Source organism: Sus scrofa, chromosome 16, assembly GCF_054392235.1.
Source record: "Sus scrofa isolate SSC_HxYL_T2T_F1_AM1 chromosome 16, Sscrofa_HxYL_maternal_Yorkshire_Landrace_v2.0, whole genome shotgun sequence".
Lineage (NCBI taxonomy): Eukaryota > Metazoa > Chordata > Mammalia > Artiodactyla > Suidae > Sus > Sus scrofa.
This window is the reverse complement of record NC_139398.1, coordinates 55,627,552-55,637,622: the sequence shown is the minus strand read 5'-3', so window position 1 is coordinate 55,637,622 and position 10,071 is coordinate 55,627,552. Positions and strand designations below refer to the sequence as shown.

The 10,071-nt window shown below is 41.4% G+C and overlaps 1 long non-coding RNA gene across 1 annotated transcript; it reads left to right on the top strand.

The window, feature by feature from the left end:
- The first annotated feature begins 286 nt into the window (after positions 1-286).
- Positions 287-7,458, top strand: LOC146395585 (uncharacterized). Its single transcript, XR_014831478.1, has 3 exons — positions 287-417; positions 4,164-4,400; positions 7,156-7,458. It is a non-coding gene; the product is annotated as an uncharacterized LOC146395585 (long non-coding RNA).
- The last annotated feature ends 2,613 nt before the right edge of the window (positions 7,459-10,071 follow it).

The following is a 10,071-nucleotide window of genomic DNA, read 5'->3' as shown; positions in this document are numbered from 1 at the left end:
CTAAGAAGACCCTAAGACTAACTATTTTAATCTCCCACTGTATTTGTAATAGGGAAGAACAAATCTGACTCGGTGTTGGATCTGTTTCTTTTACTTTAACCTTTGTGCTCTGTTACCTGTGCTTAGTCATGCTAGCTATGTACCTTTTGTGAAAGGATGTTGCCTATAGCCTGCAATATGTAGGATAGCTCATTCTCAAGTCTCTGACTTTTAAAGGTGTAACACTTTTCTGTTCATATAGAGATAAAGAGTTATAGAACAGAAAATGACCTTTGTCTTATCGGAGGTTTACAGGAACATCATGACCTGACCTATCTGGAAAGACGCAAGAACAAAGGATTCTGACACCAAGAAGTCTACAACAACCAACCACATTCCCTCTCCTTTAGTATAAAAGAAGCCTAAATTCTAACTCAGGTAAGGTGGTTCTTTGGTACGCTAGTCTGCCAACTTCTTGGTCTGCCAGCTTTCCAAATAAAGCAGTACTTTCTTGCCCCCAAAACTCATCTCCCAGTGTGTTGGCCTGTCATGCAGTGAGCAAAATGAGTTTGAACTCATCCACACATTTGCAAAGGATATGTTTGCAATAGGATAGTTCTGCTAGGGGTCAGAGATGGGGGAATACCAAGAAACAAGACTTTCCTTAGATTCTTCAGTCAAGTGTATCTTTTCGTCTACAGTTGTTTTCAAGCTCCTGATTAAATGATACTTTCCCTGTGAAATATTCAAAGGGTACTGTCCTCCTTAAGGCACTGACCCCAAGGACAATGTGTCCACTGTAGACGTTTTGCCACTCTCTGAGGAGCACTAGGATCACCTTCAAGCCCTTATGCTCCAAAAGGCCAGGTGACATTTTTTTCTGGTAAATTAGGAAGAAAGTTGAGGATTGCTCTTGGAAACAAAAATTTGAATTTGTGTGGCTCGGATAAATTTCATTACTTTTAAAAGAAGGGGAAAGAAATGTAATTTGGAGAGAAAAAAAGCCATAGCTCAGGCAGACTGGAAAACTCTAAATAAGTGGTCACTGAAAAGAGCAAAGATCAGTCATTGAATATAAAAAAGTGACAGATTAACTGTATTTGCAATTCTGTCTCATTCATATTACCAGAATGTGTGGAATAAACTAACATACGTTTTTTAAAAGAACAGCTGTTCACAATGGTTTTGTGCCTCAGACTGCAAAACCTCAGGCTGGAACTTAAAAGGAAAATGATCTTTTCTCCCATCTCTTTCTCAGAGGGTTATTTCTATCATCCCTTGTCCCCCTTTTCATCCACAGATGACATGTGAACCCAGAAATGGAGCAGTGGTTTGAGGGCTGGCTCCATTCTGTGGAGGAAACCAAAGTTATGCCATATTTTCTCTTGGTTGATGGTTTTCCTTACTTGGGCTGCATAGGTGATGAAAACTAATTTCCATGAAGAGACCCTGTCTTCACAGGAAGGACACCCTCTGAGTAAAGAAGGGCCAAATAATACCTAAATTCTCCAGCTCCAGAGATTGGGGAACCTGATTCTCCTTCACTTGAGGACACAGAACACCATGCCAGACTAGTCAGATTCCACTGTCCCAGACCTTAGAGCTTGTGAAATTCAATCACGAGCTTTCTTCTTGGATCTTGGCTTTGATGCATTACCTTACAGAGGTTTCGTATAATAAAGGGCAAGTTATCCCACCAGCTTCAGCCTACCAGAAGTCAGAGTGCTTCTTCAGGTCAATGGCTCAGGAGGTGGTGGCATCCACCAGCCCAAGACTGATGTAATTCTTGGAGGGCCTGATATGTGCCCCCAGCAAGGGCAGGTGTGGATAGCAGGCTCCTATATGGGCCCACAGAGTGGTAATTATGAGACCCCTGAAATCCCAAGGAAAAGTAGCCACTGAAAGTTCCAGTCCAGGGCCAATCCAGGCCAGGTGTGGCCTCTGAGTCTGGAGAGTGGTATTAGCCATGGTCATTCATTTATACCCAGTATTTGCTGAGTCCCTATTGTGCCCAGGTTCCATGCCAGGCACTTAGCATATGCTTGCATGGAATGTTCTCTCAACAGAACTATGAAGATAGTACTGTCAATCCCCGTGTACAGATGCCAAAACTGAGGCTCAGAGAGGTTAGTCACAGACTAATGAAGTGTCACTTCTTTGGCACATGCCTGGTCTGCCTCTGGGACAGGGAAGCTGGGGAGGATGCTTCTCTATCAGAGAGAAAGTGAGGAAATAGGGTCCTCTTTCCTGGGAGGCAGTGGACCTGAGGCCTTGGGAGGGGCATTAGAGCTCAGGGAAGGGTGAACTTCGGGTTCTTCTCTGGTAGGTGTTCACTATGAAAATTCCTATTTCTGGTGACAAAATTACAAGTGGGGACCAAAAGTGGTTTCGGAGCATGTAGTTAGAGTTCGTGGGAAGAAGCTGAAAAGAAAGGTCAAAGGCACTGGAGGATGGACGGTGTTTGCAATGGTAGCAGCCAAAGAGCATGAAGAAGGCTCTCACCTCCCTTGAAATGTCCTCTTTTGAATCGTGGAGCCTGTCCCTGCCTGACAGCCCCCCACACCATTTCCAGACATGCCCAATGGCCTTGCTGACGTGTTTCCACACAACTGGAACAGAAGGATTCCCGTATTGGCTTTGGGGTAATTTTGAAGAAGAAAGGTGGGTTTCTCTCTGTTTCAGTCAGAGCAGGACCATTGGGGCTTGAAAGCTCAGGCCGTGGGGTTGCTGCCGGCAAGCACATTCTTTGACCTTTCTGTGGTGGGTCCACAGAGTGGAACCAGGTGTTCTTTCAGCCCATGCCAGAATGTATTGGCCACCCAACTGGCCACCTGCCTCCACCCCACCGACAGGGCTTTGGCTGGCCCTCTACCAAACAGCTGTGCTGGGAGCCACAGGTGGCCGCCCACGCTTGTGCCCAGGCCAGCAGCTGCACTGGCCTGACTCAGCCTGGCAAGATGGACCTCATGGGCCTCTGCCCTCCGCCCCAATTACTCCCTGAGCCAGGTCACTCAAGGAGCTGGGGAGAAGGAAAACCAAAACTTACACTAAAGAATTGCTTTTGTGGTCCAAAGGCAAGCAAAAAGCATACCATTCTCTTCCCCTTCCTTCAGTATCATCAATTTTGGCATTTAGTTTTTAATCATTCAAATTGATCTGATAAGAATGAATAGGCATTTCGTTCCTGTTTGTTGGGTTGTATTATTGTTAGAATAAAAATCTCCTGGTACTGTATATCTATACAAACATAAAAGCAAAGGAGGATGACATTCCAAGTTTATCTATTATATCTAGATAATAAGAATTATTTGATATTTTGTAAAATACCCACAGAAGTGGCTAAAATATGTTTGAATTTAAATGGGTAGGAAAAATAGTTATCACAGCTGAACTAATTGCAGTAAGAAAGAATTTGATTCAGAGTTTTAAACTTTAAACAAAGTAAAATTGAGAAATTAAATATGTTTTATTTTGAGATTTAAAGGAGAAAGTTTATGTTGAAATTATGAAACAAGAAGCCCCGTTGAGCTTTGAAGGTTTTCTGAACATGGACTGGACCAGGAAGATGTTACTGTCTACTGCACTCGGGAGCCAGGCCCCCACCAGTGTGGGGGGGTTCCTGCTGGAGAGCAGGAGGGAGGGACCTGGTGTTTTATTTCATTCCAGATTGAATCTCAATTGTAGAAACTACATGTACCAGCTATCTCCTATGTCTGGCTTTTAAAATCAATACATTAGAACCTTGCTCTCCAAATGAATGCTGTTCCCTTCCACTTAATCACCAGAGATCACTCTGTACTCATTCTGAGAGCAAAATCACTACTCAAAACTCTTTTAAAATTGCTGGTTTAGACTATCTCCCGGGGTACAATGGATTTGATTTTCACAAAAGTCCAAAACCAAATCTCGTGAGTAATTTGCATATAATCATTTTGGTGGCAGATATCAAATTGACCCCAGATGATGCCACAAAAGCAGCTCTAAATATGCTTTAAGTAAATGACTTCTTTGAAGGATTTCACTTATTTGGATACAAAAGTGCTGTTTTGTCTAAAAATGATTGATATTGCTATATAATTCAATTTAAGGTTGATATAATACAGCTTTTTACTAAGTGTTAGACTCTTTCCAATTCTAAAATTAGCTGGAACCAGGCCCACCTAAACTGGCGTGTTATCTGTTAGGGAGAAGAAAGATCGCTGACCTCTCAGGATTGAATCAAGCCTTAAATACGGAAAGCAAGACCCCTTCTCAGATTCTGGAGCTATCCTTCCAAGATTCTCCTTGCTAAGGGCTAATTAACCAAGGTCGCCTAGCAACATCGTTGAAACCACTGCCAACTGTGCAAGACTTGGTGCTATGCTTCCTCACCACTGGGGCAGGGTGACTACACGGATGTGCCACATCTTATACAGTTGTAGGTGTGTTCCACCTCTGTAGCTCAAATCATTTTCCATTTACTAAATAGTAATTCCAAGACAAGCCTATCTTTGATCCTTAATTGGCTGTGTGGGGCTGATAGCCAGCACTGAGTGTCTTCTCCCTTAGTTGGCCTTCTTTTAGAGTTTTCAAGGAAGTTGTCAGTGATGCGTAAACAGATACTCAAAACATGTGGGGGAGACTGCTACTGTAGAGTTCTGAGAGTGGTCTTTTGAAGAGAATAATTCCTCCCTTATTTATTCAATTTTGAATTGTGAATTTTCACCGTGGATTAAATTCACACCTTCTCTTTCTAAACAGTTTCAAAAAGGTGTGAATTTAAACTAATTTGGTTTCTTGCAGAGGGGGAAAAAAAAGATATAAAAATTGTGGATTTTAAGGCATGTCCCAGCAAAAAGGTTAGGAAAAAAGTTTTGGTTTGCGTCTTGATAAATACATGGGTATCTGTTTTATTAAAAAAAAAAAAAATCCACAGTGAAAATTCGTAATTCAAAGTTGAATAAATAAGGGAGGAATTATTCTCTTCAAAAGACCACTCTCATGGAGTTCCCATCGTGGCGCAGTGGTTAACGAATCCGACTAGGAACCATGAGGTTGCGGGTTCGATCCCTGGCCTTGCTCAGTGGGTTAAGGATCCGGCGTTGCCGCGAGCTGTGGTGTAGGTTGCAGACGCGGCTCAGATCCCTCGTTGCTGTGGCTCTAGCGTAGGCTGGTGGCTACGGCTCCGATTAGACCCCTAGCCTGGGAATCTCCATATGCCGTGGAAGCGGCCCAAGAAATAACAAAACAAAACAAAACAAAACAAAACAAAAAAAGCAAAAGACCACTCTCAGAACTCTACAGTAGCAGTCTCCCCCATATGTTTTGAGTATCTGTTTGCACATCACTGACAATAGCCAGGACACTTTTGGAGTCCACTGTCACTCCAAATCAAGAAGAAAACTTCACTTTAAATATGTTTATAATCCCCCACACACAAATAGTCTAGCCAGATCAATCTTTTTCTTCAACTTTATAATAATTTGTTTGCTAATAATTGCTTAGGAGAAAAGCTCTGATAAGAAGACAGACAGATTGGGACCCTTCTAATGAAGAAAATAATGAGTGATTATGTGTGTATTTAATGCAATGTCCTTTATAAGAGTGAGGGATGCTGAGAAATCAGAAGTGTCTCCTGCAGTATTGATGTTATTTAATTCAATATTTGTTGTTTTCGATAAGAAATTATCAACTTTGTTTATTTCATTTTTATTTATTTTGGAAATTGTCAAACAAATGCAAAACAGAGAAACTGTTTGTGGCCACAGCCACAGCCAGGGATGGAATCTGGGCCATAGCAGTGACCCAAGCCATGGCATGACAATGTCAGATACCTAATCAGCTGAGCCACTTGGGAACTCAAAGAGAAACTGGTTTAAGTACGCAGCCTTTGTTACCCTGTTTCCAGCAGCTATGAACACATGACCAGGCTTCCTTCCATCCATATTCCTCTTCTGTTAATTATTTAAGCAAACATTATATCATTTCATCATTAAATATCTTGGAATATTAAAAGAGGAAGACTCTTTAAAAAGACTACATTACTATCAAAAATATTTGTATTTTTACTGTAAAATTGCACATATTCTTTTTAAAACTACTGTTCCCAAACTTGAAGGAAGTAATAAAAATTGTATACTACCCCTTAATGAGCAGCTACTGTGTGCTCTATTCCAGGCATACAGTATAGTAAGTGCTTTCTGTGCATTATCTTATCATCATTATTATTGATTATATAGAGGCTTAAAGAAGTTGACACACTCATCCGCTAGCAAGTCCAGCCCAGCCAGACAGTGGAAAACCAGGAATTATGAATAAACAACTCTGCCACCGCCAGTGCCTATCCTGTTTCTCTGTTGCAGATCACATTTAGGAAGAAGAATATCCAGCATCCCTCTTTGCTTGTTGATCCCAGAGGAGTGGTCCAAAAACAAGTAACTCATGAAGAAAACAATCCTCTAGCCCTTCTGGACTGTGGCTGCTTCCACCTTAGTTGCATAAGACAGTGTTGCCTTCCTATAACTGCCTTGTTGCTGCAAATGATTTCACCCATATTTTTCTTTATAATCAGCAACTCAAAAGCTATCCTAGTTAATGAAATGCCTCTCAAACTCCAACTCCACTGCAAAATTTCCAACTGTAATAACCACATGTAAATTAAAATTAATTGTGAAGTTCCCTGGTGGCCTAGTGGTTAACGATCCGGCATTGTCACTGCTGTTCAATCCCTGGCCTGGGACATTCTGCTTGCCACGGATGTGGCCAAAAAAAATTAATTGGAACTAGCTCAGCTGAGGAATAAAATGTTATCTGCAGGGTACAACATTGTAAATCAACTATTCTTAATTTTAAAAAATGTTTTTAAAAAGTTATCTGTAGTGAAGTGTCATGATACCTGTAAATAGCTTTCAAAGAATTGATTTTTTTTTTTTTTAATGGAAGGTGGTGTAGAGAGAGAACAATAAAACAAATATGGCAAATGTTAGTAGTTGCTAAATACAGGTGATGGGTATATAGGAAGAAGAGAGTTCAGCCCTATAGAATGCATCTGTGTTTGTGTGTGGGGTGTGCACGCACATGTACATGGGGGGAGGAGGGAAAAGAAATGAGCAGTGGTATATTGATACCTCAGTCCAATAGGAAAGCTTAGTGAACTACTCTTCCTATCCTTTTTCACTTTTTTATCTTTCTAAGCAGGAAACCAAGTGAAGGGCCGGACTTAAGAGTCACAATCTTTCATGTGAAGAGTAGCCAGAAAGGAGAGCAACCAGGCCAGAACCCAATTCTGAGTCCTGGTTCAAGAACGAGTTTTTCCAAGTTGGAGTGGTGGTTCCCAGACTTTCAGATTTCATGGACCAGTAAAATTGCAAGCTACTTTGAAGATGGATGTAGAGTGACTAACTTTTTATTTTGCCAAGCGAACACATTTTTAAAAATCTGTCATTTACTATTGCCATAAACGGCACCTTTATAAAAGAAAGTACATTTTAACACCAAAAACATAAATACGTTTCTCTTTAGTGAAAGTTACTGTCTTGTTCTTATTTTTCCATTTATTGTCATTTTCAAATAAGAAGGCTTTTTAGCATCAAGTATACAAAACTGAACAAGTGACTTAAATGCTAAAGGCAGGGCAGTCCCAGTTCCAGGTGAAAGTCCTGCTCCACAAGGTCCCAGGGGACCTAGGACTTCCCCCCACCTCTTCCCTCTGCCTGTCTCCCTGTAGCCATGCCTTGCTTCATCCACAAGACAGCCACAGCAGTCCCAGGGGTGCATGCGGAAGAGACAGCTGCTAGGAAAGAGGAGAGGCTGCTTCTGCTGTGTGTCACCATCACGGAGAAGGAGTGTTCCTGGAAGCACATGGACCCTTGGGACATGGCAGCCAGGACTGAGCCACACTCCATGGCCCAGCACCAGGGAGGCTGAGACTCTCTGTAATATCTTGGCTTTTCCACTGAACCTGCCTCTGCTACAAGGGGCAGGATCGGCTGTTCGTAGGAACCAATGGGACAATATCAGATCTCTGAAAGCCTTGTCTAGGAGCTGAAGCCTGATATGTGGGAGCTATTCACTTAGAGCTTCCCATGCTGAGGCCTCCAGTGCCTGCTGAGTATATATCCACCATCTAAGAAATGCTTTATTTAGTTTCATCCAAGTTGAGAGCAGAGATTTATGTAAATAACTCTCAAAGTCTTCCTGCATTGCAAGGGAGCCTGAAGAAACCTGGCCAAATGATATCATAGTTCTGCTGAGAAAAGCTTGAATAATCTCCCATCATTTCGCCCCCAATTGCTTGTGAACAATTACTCATCTTTATTAACTGCCTGGCTGAATTATTCATGAAAGCAAAGGTATTCAGACCCACAGAACTGGCTTTCCTCTGCTGCATAAAGGAAATTGTAACAGCTCCTAGTGAGAATTGTTAGTGTAATTAAAATGAGCTTTTTTACTCTCCAGACAAGCTATGGAAAATGTGATAACCCACAGATAATTTTAAAACAACATTTTAACCTGGAGCTTCAGACCCTTTCAAGACATGTACCATCACTGAGACTGCATAAAAGGTAAATTACAGTTTTAAGAAAAACTAAAGAAAGTTTTCTAGGATAAAATGACAGACCATAACAATAATACAGACCTTCTGTCAATAATAATATAGATATTCTGTCAATCTAATAAAAGAATTTTTTAAAGGACCAAAAAAAAAAAAAAAAGATCACCAGCAACAAACAAGAGAGGCAGAATAATTTTTTACTGTCAGTATTGAAAAAAGGAAATTTTTATGCAGTCCACACGTAGACAAAGCTCCAACTTTGCACCTGCCTGTCAATAACTGATATTCAGAAAAGAAGGTGAGTCAACAAAATCCTAAAAATTCTCACTAATATTCTCAAACATGGGAAGAAGCAGTTCGAGGGACTGAGTAAGTGGCTCTGGGAAAAACAGAGATAAGTTATCAAGAGCACAAGTCTCTGCTTACCAGAACCTCAGAGATAAGAAAGGCTGCAATATATGAGAACCAATATGGGCATTCCTCAAAAAAAATTAAACATAGAACTATATGTTTTCTAGCAGATTCACATCTGGGTTATATACCCCAAAGAACTGAAAGCAGAAACTCAAGATGTTTATACACCCATGTTCAACCTAAGTGTCAATTAACAGAAAAACAAAATGTGATACATACATACAAAGGAATATTATCAACCTTAAAAAGGAAGGAAATTGTGACACCTGCTGCAACATGGGTGAGGCTTGAGGACATTATGCTCAGTGAAACAGGCCAGTCACAAGAAGACAAATACCATATGACTCTACTTGAATGAGGTACCTAGAAGGGTCAAATCCATACAGACAGAAAGTAGAAAGGTGGTTGTCAGGGAGGGAGAGTAAGAGTTTTAGTTGGAGAAAATGAAAAAGTTCTAGAGATGGGTGATGGTGATGGATGATGATGGATGATGGTGGTTGGCCCTTTCTTTTTGCTTTCTGCCATTAGATTGGCTTGTCCACTGGGCATTGCTTGGATGGTTTCTGATTTGGAGGGTCATTTGAGTACACTGGCAGCACACGCCCACACCAAGAACAAGAAGAAAATGTTGACATATTAGCACAAATGATCCTGTTTCCCTACCTTCTCTTCTCTCTATAACCCTTTCCCCTTCTTCCCCCTAGTAGGGAGGATGCTTCCTGAAAACAGTACCCTAGATAGAATGATCTTCCCTGCCGCATGCCTGGCTGCCCAATCTTGTGAGCCTGGTCCTAGCTGAGGGTGACTATTCTGAAATTCCTTTGTGAAATCTGTCTTTTTCCAAATTTATCTAGAGAAATGAAAACAGCCCATCCCAATGAGCGCATGGGAAAATCCTGCCACTCTTGCCAGAGCATCAGAAGGGAAAGGCCATTGCTTCAGACAGACAGGGGTGTCCAAACCTGGAGTGGAGAGAATGTGCTTCACCATAGCCCCATCCCTCAACTTTCCTCCTCAGCTCATATAATTATACCTCCATTGTTCTTTGCTGTCTTCTTTCTTCCAGTATTCAGACTTTTTCTCCTCTTACTTGAGATGTGCAAGTTGCTAAATCCAGAGCAGATCCTTTCTTTCCCAATCTGACT